Source organism: Gorilla gorilla, chromosome 6, assembly GCF_029281585.2.
Source record: "Gorilla gorilla gorilla isolate KB3781 chromosome 6, NHGRI_mGorGor1-v2.1_pri, whole genome shotgun sequence".
Taxonomy (NCBI): domain Eukaryota; kingdom Metazoa; phylum Chordata; class Mammalia; order Primates; family Hominidae; genus Gorilla; species Gorilla gorilla.
The window spans coordinates 56,450,750-56,470,699 of record NC_073230.2 but is presented as its reverse complement, the minus strand read 5'-3'; the positions used below and the strand labels follow the sequence as shown (position 1 = coordinate 56,470,699).

The 19,950-nt window shown below is 38.4% G+C and overlaps 1 protein-coding gene across 1 annotated transcript in view; it reads right to left on the bottom strand.

Annotated features, from left to right (window-relative positions):
* The window catches only part of ABCA13 (ATP binding cassette subfamily A member 13), a 471,542-nt gene that overhangs the window by 4,886 nt on the left and 446,706 nt on the right, over positions 1-19,950 (bottom strand). The window lies entirely within an intron of this gene.

Here is a 19,950-nt window from a genome sequence, read left to right as displayed (position 1 = left end):
TCCCTTATCTCATGTGGTGTTGGGCACATCATAGCATCCCAAAAAAAAAATCAGAAATATACTCTGATGACTAAAATCTCTGTCCATTTTGTTCACTGAGGCATCTTTTCTAAGTACCAAGCACAGTATGAGTACCTAGTACCTAGCACTGGTAAATATTAGTTTAATGAATGAAATGGCATGTCCAGTCTTAGCAATCATACTCATCTCATTTACAAAGCATTGCTGGGGAAAAATGTGTTACACTTAAGTAAATTTCCCCTAAATGAGGCTGATCCCTAACAGATTTATGGTCAAATTATTTTTCAAGTCTGTCTGGTAAAGACAGGGGACCCAAGACAATGTGACCTTGTTTCAGTGACATAGATCACCCTTGTGAGCACCCATGGAGCTCTTTGCCCTGGTGTTCTGTTTTTCTGTCCTCTTGTCTTAATTTCAGGCTGTCAGATGTCACTTCCCTCTGAGGTCTGTGCATGGCCACAGTAGCCTCCCATCATTCGAGTTGATGGTTTCTAATCTTCACATGGCTGAGAGGTTGGTGAGGACACTGACAAAATATACATAAAAGCATATGGACATGCACCTCTCTAACATTTCTATTTGGCTGTCTCTCAGAATTGTTAAAGGCCAACACATTGGGTTGGTACAAGAGGTATATATTCTGTGGCCATCCCCCTTCTCAGCAGTATGTTACAAGCTGTGCTGCTGAATAACACGATCAACCCACTGTGTCTTCACCAAATCCCCCAAAGTGGGTCTATATGTCCATGTTTCATGAAAAGAAGGGATTGAGGCCTAGGTGGTTGAAGGGGCTTCCCAAGGTGAAGCACCATGTCACTGGAGCTTTGTAAATGCTCCTGGGAGAGCTCTCAGCTGTGTCTGGGCGTAACATTATGTTCCAGGGCAGAGGGGATGTGTTGCATGGAGATGTGTTTCTGGTCTCATGTTTATTAATGATTCTGATGGCATGACAAAATGTAGTGTTTGCACTACTGAGGTTGAATCCAGCTCCTCCACGTACCAGTTGTGTGACCCTGGAAAGTCTGGTAAATTTTCTAACCTCAGTTGCCTCATCTAGCAAATAGATTAATTATAGTATCTGCCTAATAAGGTTGTGAGAGGACTGACTGAATTAATCCTTGCAAATTACTTGGAACAATGTCTGGCACTGTGTAAATAAGTAGATAAATAAGCAGTGAAATTTAGGATCTATTCAGAATATGACCAGAACAGAAGAATGTTCTTCTTGGAGTGAAGAAGCCCACTATTTATTTGGAGAACTTAGATAAAAGCAGATAAAACAATTCAAACATGAATAGGAAGCATTATATAAAAATACAATGGTATGAGCAGACAGTGGCACAGAGATGGCTGTATGTTCTTATACATATTAGGATCCATTTTTACCATTAGTAGAAACTGCAGCCCTTTGAGTATATTTTGCTAATGACTTTTGAAAAATTCATGCTAAATTCCAGTAATTATCTAATAAATTCTCTATAAGCACATATGCACATTAATAATTAAAATTCTTTCAAATTAAAATTTCGTTTGAACTAAAAGAATTCCAACTTTACTGTGAAGAACATGAATTACGAAAAAAGAAAAATTACACAGAAATTAAACAAAAAGTAAATTCTACCAGTCTTCCAAAATAGAAACACTCTAGAGAAAATATGCCTGAAATAGATAGGAGATAGGTAGAAATAGTTTACTCAGGATCTCTCTAGAACAGTTAATAGTTAAGAAGACTTCTAAACGTAAAATTATAAAAGCATGGCACCTTCAACAATTTAGACACTCTTCGAAGATTATTAAATTCATTATGATGTAAATATCTAATTAATATTAGCTTGACTTTTTCATTTCTATCTATAACACACACAGTTATGTCAATAATCTAAATTCCCTGAAGGATTTATTTGATTTTCATACTTCCACAGAATAAAATGTTGCAAAATAGCCAAGGAGTCATTTATTTCTATGTTCACTCATTGATCTAACATTTCTAGATAATACGCTATGTCCACATTATTTGTATAATCGGTGATTAAATAGAGATAAATAAATGGCATTATCTGTAGGTAAAGGTGCTTACAAGAAATATTGTACAATTTTTTGAGGTACAACATTTTGGAACCACAAACATTAAATGTAATATATTAATTAATGCTAAAACAGAAGCAGGAATAATACATGAGAGGAAGAAAAAACATACACACATATATTTTGAAAGTCAGACACTTCAAGAGCAGAACAAAAGAGGTGGCAATGCACCTGCAGAGACATTTCTGAAAAATCACTTGTCAAGTTATACCAAGTGCCTATGAAGCTTTGCATTCCTGAGCTTAAGGCTCCCCTTATAAAAGTCCTTCCCCCCAAATTAAAAGTCATAATTTATAACAAGTACATTGATTTCAGCCTCAACTATTAAAAATCTCTACAAATAATACTTAATGAAGAGAAAATGGCTATTATATAATATTAAGTGCAAAATAGAAAATCATAGACTCAGTATCACATTAATGATGTAAGTATGTTTGCATATATTTACAGTCAGACTGAAATAAATTCTGGAATGTTATCCGGACAAGAAATAATCGCATGACCATTAGGTTTTATTCTTTATACTATTTTGAATTCTAAAATAATGAGCACATAAAACTTTATCATTAGAAAGAAAAAATATACATGGCTTCTAAGAGAATTAAAGGAACATACTAATGTCTCATACTCTACGACTGTATTTCAGTTTCTGATTTTAAAAATCATTTATTTAGGAACTTTTTGTCACATTGCCTCTAAAAATTAAAAGCATAAAATTCTTCTTGGTATAGAAACTAATCTTAGACTTTAGAAAATAACAGGATTTGTAAAATATGTAATATTTGTATTATGTGTTTATAGATATATGCCCACTGATTTCCATCATCTGCCCCACGAGGAGTCTATTCACACTCACATCCACAACCACATACATGTGCTATTCCCTACACATATCTGAGTAGGAAATACCTTTAAAGACGACTTCTCCCTCATCCACTACAGGGCAAGAGCAGAGAGCGGAGGGGGACCAGGCCTCCCGTGGTCTCACGTTAAGCTCTCATCCAGCACAAGTGTTACAGCACTGACTGTGGAATATGGGGTCCCCGCTGCCTCAGACTACATTGGTCCCTAATTCTCATCTTCCTGCCTTACCACACCACACCCCACTCCTCATGGGTTGGTGCCTCAACAAAGTACCAAATTCCAGTGATCTGTCCTCAGCTACTGAATTGTAATAGGTTTCCTTTGGATGCATGAAGAGGAGGAGAGGATGGCACTGAGGAAGGGTGGCTGAGCAAACAGCAGAATGCAAACATTTATGTGAGCACTTGATGTGTAGCTGGCATCTCTGTATTATTAATAGAAACTTCCTCATTGTAATCTCAGTCCTCATGATTACCCACTGGAAAGAAAAGGAAACCAAGAGAGAAGACTGAGGACACGAGCTCTGTCCTGTATCCTCTGTGAGTGAGGCACCAAACACATTATCCCAATTAATCCCCACAAAATACTGACGTTGCTATCTCTGCCTCTGATTTACAGAAGCGAGGTGGATCTCAGAGAAGCTACATAACTTGTTTGGGTCACACAACTCCAAGGGAATGGAGGGAGTTACAGTTCCAATGCTGAGTACTTAACCTCAAAACTCCAGCCTGAAGCAGGATCTCATCTAATCGTTAATGCTCTTACATCCTTTATATTAATACTTTCACATCAATAATTTCATTTTACTCTTATCACACCTGTACATGGACTAGAACGGATACCAATTCCTCTCTATAAAATGCAAAAATTTGAGGCCCAAAGAGATCAGGAGATTTTTTCTTTGTCACTCAGCTTATTAACTAGCAGAGCTGAGACCATGGGGCTTACCTCACAACCATGTCCCTTCACTGCAAGCACCTTTAGTATTTCAACTTCAGTTAAGTTTGATTTGGATCATTTTCCAATCATTGCATATGCAAATCAGAATGGCTGTGAGGATTATAGACCCAAGGTATTAACATAAAGAGAGCCTTTGACAAATAACAACAACAACAAAACAGTGTTTGGCAGCTGTCACCCTCATTCCTCTTGGAGAAGAAACCCTCTTTGAAAACAGCCTCAATACACTTCTGAGTTTAAAGACAAGATCGTATAGGGACATGACAGCTTCACAATAAAAAAGAAGCTTGATTCATGTTAATACACATCACTCCATAAACACTGCTCTCTGTGGCTGGACGTGTCACTTTCTTAAATGACTCCACCAGTCATAGATCCAAATTAAAGTGGTTGGGTCAATGTCACCTCCAGGAAAGGCCAACAGAACTGTCTCAGAACTCCGGAGGCCATGTCAGCTTCATGTCTGAAAGACTCTGACTCAATATCAAACTCTTCAGTTTGTCCATGAGGCTCTCCATGATGTAACGAGTGCCTTCCTCTCTGACTTCACATCTAAGAGTATCCTTCATGCTACCCACAACCAGATCTCCTTTCCTCCATCCATTCAGTACTAATTCAGTGCTCACTTGTGCAAGGCCCTATTCTGGCTGTGAAAGCCCTTCCTGTGTACATGCAGGTGTATGGTGCATCCTTCAATGCCATCAGTTGTTACAGTAGAGCTCCAAGAACACAGGACACATAAACCCTTCTGCCACTGACTCTAACACCCCTGCAGATGCCCAGTTCATATTTAATGGAGTAATGAGTGAATTAAATTCCTTATCAGACTTTGTTGTAATGAAAACAATATTTCTTTCTTAACTGAACAGCAAAATGCGTATCTATTGTTTTTTTCCTTTCTTCTTTAGAGTAATCAAAGTGGATCATTTTAAAGTAAGGAACAATAGCCAAGTCAGCGGGATAAAAAAAAATACATAGCCTCATCTCCAGCATTATATCATTGTCACCAGCTAAACAAACATGATAGAGCGTTTTGTTTCCAAGGTGGTGAGGTGACAACTATATGACTCAGCCCCTTATGTGGCCTCTTGCATTTTTAATGGTCTCTGAACATTTCCCTTCATTTCAGAAATACCCTAGAGTCTAGATAAACAAAAGATTTTTTTTTCTGTCCTCAGCCACCAAGCTATTCTCACACCAGTCACCTTGAGAGGCCAAGAGAGCTAAAGTAGTCATTGTCTTCTGATTTTCTTTTCTTTCTCTGTTTTTTTTTTTTTTTTTTTTGCTTTATGAACATAATAAAGAAAACACCCCATAGAAGAAGCCATGGCAAGCTACTTTCTGGCTTGATGAGTGCTGCCCATAGAGAAGCCTACAGTACTTCGTGCGTGAGACCTGGGGAGGAAAACACCAGTATTAAAACAGGGAGCCTTCAAAGCCAGCACCCCACTCAGCCACCATCTGTGCAAAGATAGCAGCTTTGTAAGTGTTTACATAAGGGAGGGGGGGCTCTGCTGCAGGCACACAAGCAAACCCTCTCTATTCTGTTTTCTGCAGTTTTAAGTTTTTGTAGGGACATGGTTCCCTTGGGAGAGTGGATTAAACTTCTTCTGAGTTCATTTTCAAAGGCTTTGCAAATAACCTCTATTCTCTCCAGTCAGATCTCATGTAATACAGCCCTTAAATAAATAATGTAATAATAAGAAAAAATGCATAATTGCCTTAACAGAGAAGAATTGCTTTAAGATTCAACCTCCCTCCCATTGTTAAGAAAAGGCTTTGATAAGCCAGGCTCTGGGTAAGAGACTCTGGGCCGAAATGTGCCTGGAACTTTCCAACTGGATGCCTGAGTAATGACAGCACCCTGGCAGCCAGGGGCACAAGAGGGGAAACAGCTGAGGATGCAGGGAGGGGCCAGGTGGACAGACAGCCCAGGGATTCACAATTACTTCTCTCTTCAGGCCCACATTCAAAAATGTTGGAAAATTACTAAATTCATGGAATTATTGATACATTTGGGTGTATGGCGGTGGGGGGTGGGGGGTGATAATGTGGCTGGCTCCCCAGGCACTGGAGCACATGCCCAGGCAGGACTGCACAGGCTCAAAAACAAGGCAGGGCACACAGGCCTCCGACTCACTAGGAGTTCATAGAACCCTTGAGACAAGGGTCCTGGACTCCCCGGCATGAAATCAGGCACATTTTCCTAAATCTCCCATGGGCAGGAAAGACCCAAGTGACAGCTGAGTTATGAAAGTGAATCAAGACAGTGAATCTTTTCCATGTTACTCTGGATCCTTTCAAACACTAATTACAAACTAGAGGAGCTATAACAAAGAAAGTACTAACTGGGATCAGCTTCTCCACTTTATGGTTGGGGGATGCCTATATGGGAGGCGGCTGACTCCTTGCTTTGTGAACAATTGTGCTGGAGTGATTGATAAAGTCTTCTCAAAAGGCTGGTGCTTGCCCTTTAATCATTCAAATATGCCTCTGTACACAATAAAATTAATACTATAAATGTTTACAATAATGAGAAGAAAGCAGGGGCTGTAAAAAGTCAATATAGATGTTAAAATTGGACCCAAAAACAATAGAACTAGATTCCCTATTTTACGGGCACAGTCACTTTAGGTGCAGGTACAATACCAGCATGAAATAGACATAAATAGATGTCTTTGAAAGCATTTAGCCAAGGCTTCCATCAGGACAGTATGAGGAGTTCTGCAGACTCATTTCCCAGTAAGACTGCTGAAAATTATTTTTTAAAAACAGTAAAGTCTCCAAAATGGTATTTTTCTGTATACAGCAAGATAAAAAATATAGTTATTCAAAAAAGTCTACTAAAACTGAGTAAGAACAGTAATAGTCTGTGGTATTTAAAACAAGATCTACTCTTCTGCTACCTCCCAGCTCAGGGAAATGGAAACTCCATTCCAGCCTGCTGCATCCAAGAACACAGGGCTCTCTCCCACCTTAGCTCTCTGTGAGTGAGCTGTCTTCCCCTCTCATTCTGGCCCCAGCTACATGTTCATGAGGTTAAGCTGCCAGTGAGTACAGATGAGAGGTGATGGTACCCTTTTTTTACCCAGCTCCACCTCATTAGACAAAGGCTCATTAGACAGAGGCTTTAAATTAAGAACAGCATTGCCGAGAATATTGGGGTCGCCCTTGTTCTTGCCTCATATCATGGTGTGGGGTTTCCACAATGGGAGAAGCAAGCTGAGAGAATCTGAGGTCACTGTCCTCCCTCTCCCATGAGGGCTCAGCTCCTAAAGTGGGAGGGTCTTTCAGAAAGAAACATGACGTTGCTCCCATTTCTAGCTCCAGAGATGTGGCTCATATATGTTTCCTTGCCTCTAAAGAAGCAAGCCATAAACAGATAACTGCTAATCTATCCCCAAAGGGACTGTTTTGTTGTTTTAGTTTTTAGGTTTTTTTTTTTTTTTTTGGCAACAAAATGTGGAGAAGTTCAACCATAAGGGTGTTCTTAATAACTGGAAGCTGTGGTGAAAGGCAATTGGGAGATTGATAGATTCATCGGAGATACAGGCTAAACTATAGGCTGTCTAATTTACCAGAGAGAACCAGGGAGACCACTGGAAGGAGCCCTCCCAGTGGCAAATTTGTGATTAAAACAAATCTCAAACACTGATCTCAGGAAGGAGTCCTTTAACAGAGCCTAAATTTGATGAGATTTATATGTAGAACAATTTATGCCCATGATTGTTGAAAACAATACAGCAATCAGTGAATCTTACCAGCTGGGTGTGGGTAAAACAACCAGGCAGAAGCAATCCCAAGTTACTTTATAAAATACTTTGAGATGAATGAAAATGAAGGGACAACATTCCAAAGCTTATGAGACGTAGCTAAAGCAGTGCTTGGAGAAACATTTATAGTAATAACACTTACATTAACATGTAAGAAAAATTACAAAATAATACTCAACTGTATACCTTAAGAAACTGGAAAAAGAAAAGCAAACTAAACCTAAAGCAAGAAGACAGGAAATAATAAAGTTAGAGTGGACATTGATAAAATCAAGAATATAAAAACAATAGAGAAAAATGAAACTAAAGTCGATTGTGGAAGTTTGGAATGCCATATGGAATATGGCTATGAAAAAAATCGACAAATTTGATAAACATTTAGCATAATTGGCCAAGAAAAAAAGAGAGACGATTCAAATTACTAGTATCAGAAATGAAAGAGAAAGCATTACTGCTGACCTTACAAAAACAAGCCATCCTTGATGGTTTTACTGGTAAACCAAATGTTTTAAGAAATAATACCAATTTTTCACAAACGTGTTTAAAAAATGGAAGTGGAGGAACACTTTCCACCTCACTCTTTGAGGCCAGTATTACCACAATACCAAAACCAAAGGCATCACACACACACAATCTCAAAAGAAAGGAACATTACAGACCAATATCTCTTAAGAATATGAACACAAAAATCCTCAACACAATACTAGAAAATTAAATCCAATAATATTGAAAAACATTATACATCATGATCAAGTGAGATTTATTCTAGAAATGCAAAGTTTGTTTATCATTCAAAAGTCATTAATTTTTTTGTTTACCCAGAAGTCATTCAGGAGCAAGTTGTTTAATTTCCATGTAATTGTGTGGTTTTGAGAAATCTTGGTATTGATTTTTATTTTATTTACATCTATCTGTCATCTATCTATCTATCTATGTATCTATCTATCTATGTATCTATCTATCTATCTATGAAAGAGAAGTGCCTCACTCACTCTGTCACCCAGACTGGAGTACAGCAGTGCAATCTTGGCTCACTGCAATTTCTGTCTCCCAGGTTAAGGTGATTCTCCTGCCTCAACCTCCCAAGTAGCTGGGATTATAGGTGCGTGCCACTACACCTAGCTAATTTTTGTATTTTTTTTTTTTTTTTTTAGTAGAGAAAGAGTTTCACCATGTTGGCCAGGCTGGTCTCAAACTCCTTGCCTCAAGAGATCCACCCACCTCGGCCTCCGAAAGTGCTGGGATTACAGGGGTGAGCTACCGCACCCAGCCTAATTTTTATTTTTTATATTCCATTGTGGTTCAAGATTTCAATTTTTCGAATTTATTGAGACTGGCTTTATGGCTGAGCATGTGGTTGATTTTAAAGTATGTTTCATGAGCAGATGAGAATAATGTACATTCTGTGGTTGATGGGTAAAGTAGTCTGTGGATGCTTATTAGGTCCAATTTGTCAAGTGTCAAAGTTAAGTCTAGAATTTCTTTGTTAGCTTTCTGCCTCAATTATTTGTCTAATGCTGTCAGTGGGGTGTTGAAGTCCCCCAATATTACTATGTGGCTGCCTAAGTCTTTTCATAGTTCTAGAAGTACTTGTTTTATGAATTTGGGTGCCTTTGGTCATTCCATATTTGTTTATTTATCTTTTTATTATTGAGTTGAGATATATATCTACAGCTATCTATCTTCTGGATGCCAATTTCTTATCAGGTAAATTTTTCCCATTCTGTTGTCTTTTCACACTTTTGATAGTGTCATTTAAAGCATAAACATTTTTAATGTTGATGACAATTAATTTACTTTTTGTCTTTTATTGTTCGTTGTGTTTTTGGTGTCATATCTGAGAATCCACTGACAGTTTCAAGGTCATGAAGATTTATCCCTATGTTTTTTTCTAAGAGTTTTACAGTTTTAGAATTTACATTTAAGTCATTCATTCACCTTCAGTAATTTTTTTGTATTAACTGTGTGAGAGGTAGGGGCCCAGCTTCATACTTTTGCATGTGACTGTCCGGTTATCCTAGCACTACTTATTGAAAAGACGATTCAAAAATCCTATCCACCCCATTGGCTCCTCAGCCAAGCACATACACCAAATGTCTGAATAGTCTTTTCAACATCAAATGTTCTTAGCATCCTTGCAAAAATCAGTTGACCATAAAGCCCAGGGTTTACTCCTGGACTCTTAATTCTATTTCACTGATCTACAGGTATATCCTATTGTGAGTACCACATGCAAATAAATGAAGTTGGGACCCTACCTCACACACAGTTAATACAAAAAAGAATTACTAAAGATGAATCAAAGACTTAAATGTAAGTGCTAAAACTATAAAACATTTAGAAAAAAATCTGGGGGTAAACTTCATGACCTTGGATTTGGCAATGAATCCTTGGATATGACACGAAAACCACAAACAACAAAAGAAAAAAAGATTAATTAAGTATCATCAAAATTAAACATGTTTGTGCTTTCAAGGGCAATACCCAAAGTGTGAAAAGACAGCCCATAAAATGGGAAAAATTCAACTGATAAGAAATTGGCATCCAGAAGATAGATATAGATATAGATCTCAACTCAATAATAAAGACAAATAAACCAATATAAAAATGGCCAAAGAGCACCTAGACTCATAAAACAAGTACTTCTAGACCTACAGAGACTTAGGCAGCCAGAAGTCCTAGCCAAAGCAATCAGGCAAGAGAAAAAAGTAAAGAGCATTCAAATCAGAAAAGAGCAAGTCAATCTATCTCTGTTTGCCAATGATATGAATGTGTAACTAGAAAACACTAAAGACTCCTCCAAAAGACTCCTGGACTTGATACATGAATTCAGTAAAGTCTCAGTTTACAAAATCAATGTGCACAAATCAGTAGCACTGCTATACACTAACAACAACCAAGCTGAGAATCAAATCAAGAACTCAATTCCTTTTACAAAGCTGCAAAAACACAAAATACCTAGGAATATACTTAGCCAGGGAGGTGAAGGATCTCTACAAAGAAAATTACAAATGCTAATGAAAGAAATCATATATGGCACAAATAAATGGAAATACATCCCATGCTTATGGATTAGAAGAATCAACACTATAAAAATGACCATATTTCCAAAAGCAATCTACAGATTCAATGTAATTCCTATCAAAATTCCAACATCATTATTCATAGAATTAAAAAAAACTATTCTAAAACTCATATGGAACCAAAAAAACAAAAAGAAAGAAAAAGCTCCAATAGTTAAAGCAATCTTAATAAAAAAGAACAAAGCTGGAGCCATTACATTATCTGAATTCAAACTATGCTATAAGGCTACAATAACCAAAACATCATGGTACTGGTACAAAAACAGACACATAGACCAATGGAAAAGAATAGAGAATCCAGAAATAAAATTGTACACCTACAACTATCTAATCTTTAGCAAAGCTGATAAAAATAACCAATGGGGAAAGGACTACCTATTTAATAAATAGTGCTGGGATAAGAGTCTGGCCATACGCAAAAGAATGAAACTGGACCCCCATCTTTCACCATGTATAAAAATTAAAATGGACTAAAGATTTAAATATAAGACTACAAACTAAAAAAATCATAGAAGAAAACCTAGGAAATATCATTCTGGACATCAGCCTTGACAAATAATTTATGACTAAGTCCTCAAAAGCAATTCCAACAAAAATAAAAACTGACAAGTGAGACCTAAGTAAACTGAAGGGCTTTTGCAAAGCAAAAGAAACTATCAACAGAGTTAAAAATAAAAAGACAACCCACAGAATGAGAGAAAATATTTCCAAACTATGCACCCAACAAAGGTCTAACATACAGAATCTATAAGGAACTTAACAAGCAAAAAACAAATAACCCCATTAAAAAATGGACAAAAGACAAGAAGAGACACTTCTCAAAAGAAGATCTATAAGCAGCCAACAAACATAGGAAAAAAATACTCATCATCACTAATCATCAGAGAAGTGCAAATCAAACCCACAGTGAAATACTATTTCATACCAGTCAGGATGGCTATTATTAAAAAGAAAAAAAAAACAGATGCTGGCAAGGCTGTGGAGAAATGGGAATGCCTATCCACTGTTGGTGGGAATGTAAATTAGTTCAGCCACTGTGGAAAGCAGTTTGGTGACTTCTCAAAAACTTAAAACAGAGCTACCATTCAACCCAGTAATCCCATTATTGGGTATATACCCAAAGGAATACAAATCATTTCACCATAAAGACACATGCATGTATATGTTTTTTGCAGAATGTATTCATGGTAGCAAAGACATGGAATCAATCTAAATGACCATCAGCTAAATATAGAAAATGTGGTACATATATACCATGGAATACTGTGCAGTCATAAAAAAGAACAAGATCGTGTCTTCTGCAGCAACATGGATGGATCTGGGGCCCATTAACCTAACTGAACTAATGCAGAAACAGAAAACCACATACCACATGTTCACACTTATATGTGGGAGCTAAACAATGAGTATGCATGAAAACAAAGAAAGGAACAATAGACACTGGAGCCTGCTTGAGGGTGGAGGATGGGAGGAGAGTGAGGATTGAGAAACTACCTATAGGATGCTATTTGTATTACCTGGGTGATGAAATAACCTGTACACCAAACCCCCATGACATGAAATTTACCTATTTAAGAAATCCACACCTGTACCCCTAAAACTAAAAGTTTTTTAAAAAAGTAATAAAAGACATTTTGTCCTTGAAATACTGACAGGATATTATATAAAATATTTAGAGTAGTAATCCAAAAACAAAAAAGATCTTCAAAACACATAAAAAATTTAAATCTAGGAAACTCTCCTAAAAGGAAAAGAAGAACAAAAAAGACCAAGAAATAGATAATAATAATTTTAAAAACTGGTGAAAATGTTTGGAGGTTGTAGCAGATTGTAAATATTGCCCCAATTCTTCTCATTCCTACATCTGTGTCCTTTGCCATGTAGCTATACGTAGTGTTCTTCCACTATGGGTGGGACTACCTTCCTACCCTTTTACTTTGGGCTAGCCATGTGACTTGATTTGGCTAAAAGGACATTAGTAGTGGTGATGTGACCAGAGGCTTGGTTCATCCTTGTGCAGTTTAGCCTGTCCATTCTGGTGCCTCAACATTCCAGACACCAATCCCAGGATGACAAGGGACAGGTGCACAAATCCAGCCCAGGCCAGCCCATCTCCATAAAACCTGCAGGCTCTTGAGGGCAAATGATTTTTTAAGCCACTGAGTTTTTATAGACTTTGCAGCATTTTTTTTTTTTTGCCAAAATGTCACTAATGCTTTAGGAATTTTTTTTTGTTCTTTTGTAAAAATGGAGTGAAAAAATAAAATTTGTAAGATAACTATGAAACAAATGTTGTGGGCCGGTGCATTTAAAAATACACACACACACACACACACACACACACACACACACACACATTTTATGCTCATAGTTTGAACTCAGAGTAAGAAAAGCTTCTCCCAAATCCCAATCCTGATACATTTTAAACCTGGAATAAAGAAATCCATTTCCTTGGTTAGGCTATGTTTTCTTGTGCCTAGGCTGTATTTACAACAGGAAATCATAATCCCATAGTGTACAGTTGGATTCTGGAATGGCATATTTTTGCTGTCTGCAATGCACATTAATTCTTGGCAAGCCGGTGTACACCAGCACTAAGTCTGGCTGTCCAGCAGAGAAGGTGACAGCACAATATTGCCAAGGCCATGGCAGCAATTAGGACTGAATCATACACCTGATAGTTTCTGTTAGTGGAGATGCCAAAGGCAGACAGAGTCCAGTTTCGAAAAGCAGCAAACTAATCATGAATAATGCAGACTGTTTTGAGAGAAAGCAGGCTTCACCCTGTCTAAAGATAAAATCAGAGTAAAAGTCTCCATCAAAGGGGTTGGTTATTGTTCTTAGCAGTGGTTGTTGTTCATTAAGCTAGGCAGAAGCTGAATGCTTGAGTGGCCTCATCTGATTCGTCTTTTACAGTCTAGTTGCAGCATTCTGAAAGGAATTCCCATTAAGCAAAAAGCTGCCATGTACTAGGAATTTTACATTCATTATTAATACATTCATTCATTTGTTCAACAAATATGTTGAGCACATTTATGTACCTGGCACTATTTCAAATGGTAAGGATACAGAAGTAAACAAAAGAAAAGGTTTTACCCTCAGAAAGTTTACATGCTACTGGGCAGAGATAGACAATAACCTCTAAGTACATAAATTAATGCTATATTTAATATGTCACAGGGAATATTAGTCTGTTCAGATTCATGTACAGTGACAGAAAGCCCAAAATAGTAAGGATGTTAATGTTTAAAGCCTGAAGTCAGGCAGCCAGAGTAGAAAAAGCATTCCTTTGGCTCATTATGTTATTGCTCCGCTTCACAGGTCTCCATTGCTAAGATTTCCTCGTGGCTCAAGATGGCTGCTTCATCTCTAGCCATCAGCTCTGCATAAAGTAAAAGGAAGAAAGAAAGGGAAGAATCAGGGATGTCCCTCCTTGCAAATTCATATCCCTGACATTGTGGACATCTCTTTCTTACTGTAACTCTTCGGCCACATGTAGCTGTAGGGAAAGCTGGAAAACAGTCTTATTCCTATGCAGGCATGTTGTCAGCTAACATCCAGGTGTTCTTCTGCTTCTACGAATAATTACAATCGATACTGGAGACCTCTCTGAAGAGGGGACAGTTGAGCAGAGAACTGAAGGAACTAGTCATGTGTTTTTCTTGGGAAAGAACTTTACAGCAGGGGAAAGAGAAAGCATAGCATGCTCAAGTGGTGCTATGGTTTGAGCGTGTCCCCCAGAAGTTCAGGTATCGGAACCTCAATTCCTCAGTGTGGTAGTACTGGGACATAGGACTAAGTGGGAGGTGTTTGGGTCATGGAGACTCTTTCCCCATGAATGGATTAATGCTATTCTTTAGAGACTGGGTTAGTTCTCAGGGAACTTGGCTAGTTCTCATTAAAGTGGGTTGTTACATAGCAAGCTTGACCCCTTGTGCTTGTCTCTTTTAGCTTGCACTCATATGTCTGTGCTTCTGCCAGGCTATCCAGCAGCGCTAGGCCCTCACCAGAAGCCGACCAGAGGCAGCCACCAAATCTAGGACTTCCTAGCCTCCAGAATTCTGAACTAAATGAACCTCTTTCCCTTATAAACTACCCAGTCTCTGGTATTCTGTTATAGTAACAGCAAATGGATCAACGCAGGTGAGAAAATGATTGGTATATTCCTCCATTTCTTTTCAAAATACTATAAGTATTATTATCTCCACTGAAGAAAAAGACTACCTCCAGAGATGTTAACTTTTTCCAAGTTACATACGTAGTAAGTGAGTAAGAGTCTTACTCTAAATATCTTTTATTTCATCAAACCAGGCTTTCAAAGCAGAGTCTGTGCATCTTTTTAAAAGAAGATAGTCTGTTTTCTCAGTAAATACACAGGAAGTAAATTCAACAAAGAGTAAAGTGTGTAGGTTTCATCATGCAGGTGCCCACGACATGTACTTGAAGCAAAGCTTTGTTCTTTAGTCAGTTATACATAAAGTTGGTTGAGACTACTGAAGTGGTATAGAAAGAATAAGAAACTTAGAGTCAAGAAATTGAGTTTGAAAACTGCTTTTCTCAATACTAACTCTGTTTTGGGGCCAACTGCTTAAATTCTTTAGGTCTCAGTTTCTTTACTGTGAAGTGGGTACAATAATAGCCATTATGTAATAAAGATTAAATAAGACCATGCACAGAAAGCATTTGGCAAATTGCCTATATTTAGTAATAATTAAAATAAATGCAGCAACATGAATCTGAGCTCAGCTCACTCTACTTCAGAGTTTATAAATATTGCTTCAAAGTTGTGATGAGTTCAGCTACTTATTCCTCCATCTCAACCGTATGCAATAATCACCCCCAACTTTAAGTTTTCTCTGCTGCTTCTTGCCATAGCAAAGAGAACATGAATATCAACAGCCCTTCTTCGTAGGAATTCTCCAAACAGCCCATCAGTGTCCCTAGGAACACACTCAACACCCAGAATCCTCCTCACCCTCACAGCCAACCCAACTTCTGTTTCTCTAAAGACATCACTATCTTTCCATGTCCCAAACCCAAAGGCACCTCCTTTTCTCAAGCTCAGATCAGACGGCTGTAAAGTTCTATTATCGTGTTCTTCAACGTCTCCTGCACCCATGCTGCCTTCTCCATGTGCTTGGTCACCAGTTGACTTCAGTTTGTCTTATTTAACTTCCTACTAGAGGACAAAATTTCTGTTTAATAGGCCAGTTATTCTGTTTCTTTTTGCTTCCCTTTGTTCCTCCATTATTTTGCCTTTTTTTTTTTTTACCTTAGAATTAATATTTCCCATGATTTGGTCCCAAAGATTCCCTTCAAGTTTATGCCCCATGATTCCACCTGTATTCCACTTGCCGTCAAGCTATTTCAAACATGGTTTGCATTGTTCATCTCTGTGCCACTACCTCTAATGCATTCATAGTTGATTAGCTGGCTAAGCGTACACGTGGTTTAAATTCCTCCTCACCCATAAAACCACCTGTGCCAATCCTTCCCCTAAAACAATGTGTGTGCATTCTTCCTCCTCCTAACTCCTACCTCATGGGCTTTGAAACCTTCTTGTTGTGCTAATGGTCTTTCTTACATAATTTTTTTATTTGAGTGTTTAGCCCAGTTCTTACAGGGCTCATGCCTTATTACCCACTCAATCCCAAGACCCTGGCACTATGTCAACATTCAGTAATGTCTGCAGGTTTAAACTGAGATGCACAACACAGCATTTCGTTCACCAGTCTCTTAGAACAATTATCATATTGTGTTGTATTCATTGTTATGTTTCTGCCTCTACACTATGCCGAGTTTATTGAGATTAGGAATCACATTTTCATCATCTCTAATAAAGTGGTTACTCAATAAATGTGTATGAATGAACAGGACTCATGATGTGAGTCTGAATCCCCAACAACTTCACCCATCTAAAAATATCTCCAACACTTCTATTTTCCATCTTCATTGTGAGTGAAAAGCATTCTGTTTATTCTTACAGAAAATATTAGAAAATGAATGCCGAATGTTTACTTTTGATAAAGTGACAGCTCTGGGTGATACTGTTCATGACCTGAATTTCCAAGACCAGAGGCAGCTAACCAAAATGTCCAGCATGAGAATGGCATGAGAATCAGAAAGTCTTCCCAGCTAATTATGTCAGAGCAATGCTGTGTTCATACAACATGTTGTGACAACAAATGAGATGACAAATTACACATAGCAGGTGAGGTGAAACATGCTGAGGATATGGAGGTGCACTATCTCTCTTAATAAAATCATTTCTAGTAAAGAGAATTAATTCTGTGGTTAGTAGCAGCAGGTGAATTATATGATGCTTTAAACTAAAGTAAAATATAGAAGAATATAACTCAGTAGCACATCATTCCATAGTTCCACATCATGGCAGAAATTATTTTATGTGCTCATGTGCAAACTTCCTTCCCCATTTGTGAAAATGACATAAACATACTGAATTATCTATTTCACTTTTAAATGATCCACTTCATTATGTGGTGATGCAATCTTAATCCGAGATGTTATGATTATAGTAATGGTTTATAGATATATTAAGTCAAAGTTGCCACACTAAAGCATATGGTGTCACATAAGGTGATACATTAATTTGCAGCTACTCAGACAGTGGTAGCTTGAGAGCTCAAACAACATTCTGCCTCCTTTCATTTTTTTTTAGGAAAAAAATCCACAAACAAACCCTTCTACACTATTCTTTATATTTTAACTTAGATGACTATATAACACATTTATGATGGGATCCTTTGAACTTTATTCTACTTTTATTCTTGGTTCTCAAAGTTTACAGTTGATAACTCAAGGAAATGTAAATTCTCATAATCTTAACAATTTTCTTTAAATCATTTGAAGCTGTGTTTTCTTTATAAAAAATAAAAAAGAAAGAAAGAAAGAAAAACAAACAAACAGGCTGGGTGCCTTGAGTCACACCTGTAATCCCAGCACTTTGGGAGACTGAGGCGGGCAGATCACCTGAGGTCAGGAGTTCAAGACCTGCCTGACCAACATGGTGAAACCTCATCTCTACTAAAAATACAAAATTAGCTGGGCATGGTGGTGCATGCCTGTAATCCCAGCTACTTGGGAGGCTAAGGCAGGAGAATCGCTTGAACCTGGGAGACAGAGGTTGCAGTGAGCCGAGATCGCGTCATTGCACTTGCATTCCAGCCTGGGCAACAAGAGCAAAACTCTGTCTAAAAAAAAAGAAAAGAAAAGAAAAGGAAAAAGAAAACAACAACAACAACAACAACAAAATACACAGCCTTTATCCTCCCTCACCCCAAAATCATAAATTGGCCTGGAGTATTTCACAATGTCTGGTTGTCATTGCCCTCATATTTTATCTCCTAAATCACATGGATACTTGAGCATATTGCAAAAGTAGGACTGATAAAAGACAAAGTCTGTGCTCTCCAGGAGCAGAACACTGAATTGGAGCGAGGTAAGATTGTGGATATTAAACACTCTACAAACAGATCTTTTGGCAGGCAGGATGCAAACTTATGCCAAAGAAGAGGAAAAGATTATTGCTATAAAGAAAAAAAACACAAGCAAAGGGAAGAAAATGCCAAGCAATGAAAAAGCCAGAGAAGTCTCAAGGAAAAAGGAAGAATCATCCTGGGTGTCTGTGGGTGGGAGTATCGTGTAATCAGTGATGGGGAGTGGTCCAAGCAAGGTGTTCAAGTGAGAACAGGCACTGAGGTGGGGTAGGGATGTATTTAGAGAAGCATGAGAAAGCACCTGAGTGACGCTGGCCTGCAGAGTTGCAGCTCCTCTCAGCTCCTGCGGCTTTCCACTATGACTTCATACATCTCATACTGGGGCTGTACTGAGACTGAAAGGAGAAGAGGGCACTCCTTTCTCATGGATCTTGGACTTCTGCAAAATGAGATCACTCCACAGCCCAGAGGGTTTGCCTCTGGGAAGACAATGCCCTGTGTGCAACGCCCTCTACCCATCCTTGTGCCCATTTGCTGACATCCTCCTACTTCATACACCTGCCTCCTCTTAGCCACTGAGCAGGACACGTTTCAGATCTGGCCATAGGAAAGACACGGTTGACTGCCTAATGTTTTTGGAATCTGGTCTAACTATTATTGTAACTAGGTTTCCCAGTATGTTCCATGTCTCTGAGGACATACAACAAAGTAACAGCTGAGACAGTGGTTCTCACCCAGGACAATTTGCTGCCCAAAAGACATTTGCCAATGTCAAGAGATATTTTTAGGTGTCACAATTGGGGTGAGGGTGCTGCACAGGCCAGGGATGATGCTAAACATCTTACATGCCCAGGACAACCTCCCACAACCAAGAATTATCCAACCCAAAACGAAACAGTCCTGAGCTGCAGAAATGAAGTTAAGACCATGAAGCCGAGGGTTGCTCAAGGAACATTTAACATAGTCATGCTGCTTTTACTTAGCCTGAGGATTTTCTTTATTTTTCATATTGAAATCTAAACTTTGCTTTGACTGGTATCTGTCCCTCTTACTTGCTCTCAAATTCCAATTCTGTAGTGATGTTTTTATTACTAAATACAATCTAGAATTAAATCCCCTTTTAACCAACTTTTACCTGTACTTCCAGGTCTAAGATATTTCCCTATTTCCTCAAACTAAAAAAGGCCTCCTCCTCCTCCTCCTCAGGGCTCCATGTGGAGACAAAAGTGACTGCATCATGGATGCTAATCTACCACATTGACTTCTGGTTAGCCTAGGCCCGCAAATGCCTCCTGATTCCTACTTCACTTCCTGTCCTTCCTGTAAGAACAAGTGCTCCCGCCTTTAGATCAAGGCGACCCTTATGTTATTGCACAAATGATAGCCCATGACGCATGAAAAACTCTTGCCTGTTATGGAGGGGTGTCTTCAATTGTCTCTCTAGGGTAGGTGCCCTTTCCCTGTGATATAAGAGCCCTGGGTCTGGGGAGTAATGTTGCAGAGGTCTACCTGTCTTGCTGCTTCCCAAGACCACACTTCCATTCATAAGTGCCCCCAGGAAATCGCCCTTTACCAACAAACTGGATGTGTCTTCCTCCTTCTTTGATTTCTCGGCTTTTCCTAGGTTTGGAGGCCACTTGGCATATATGGCACTTTCACGGAACACTCTAGCTGATACCTTTTCTATGTTGCCTGCCCTGTTAGGCC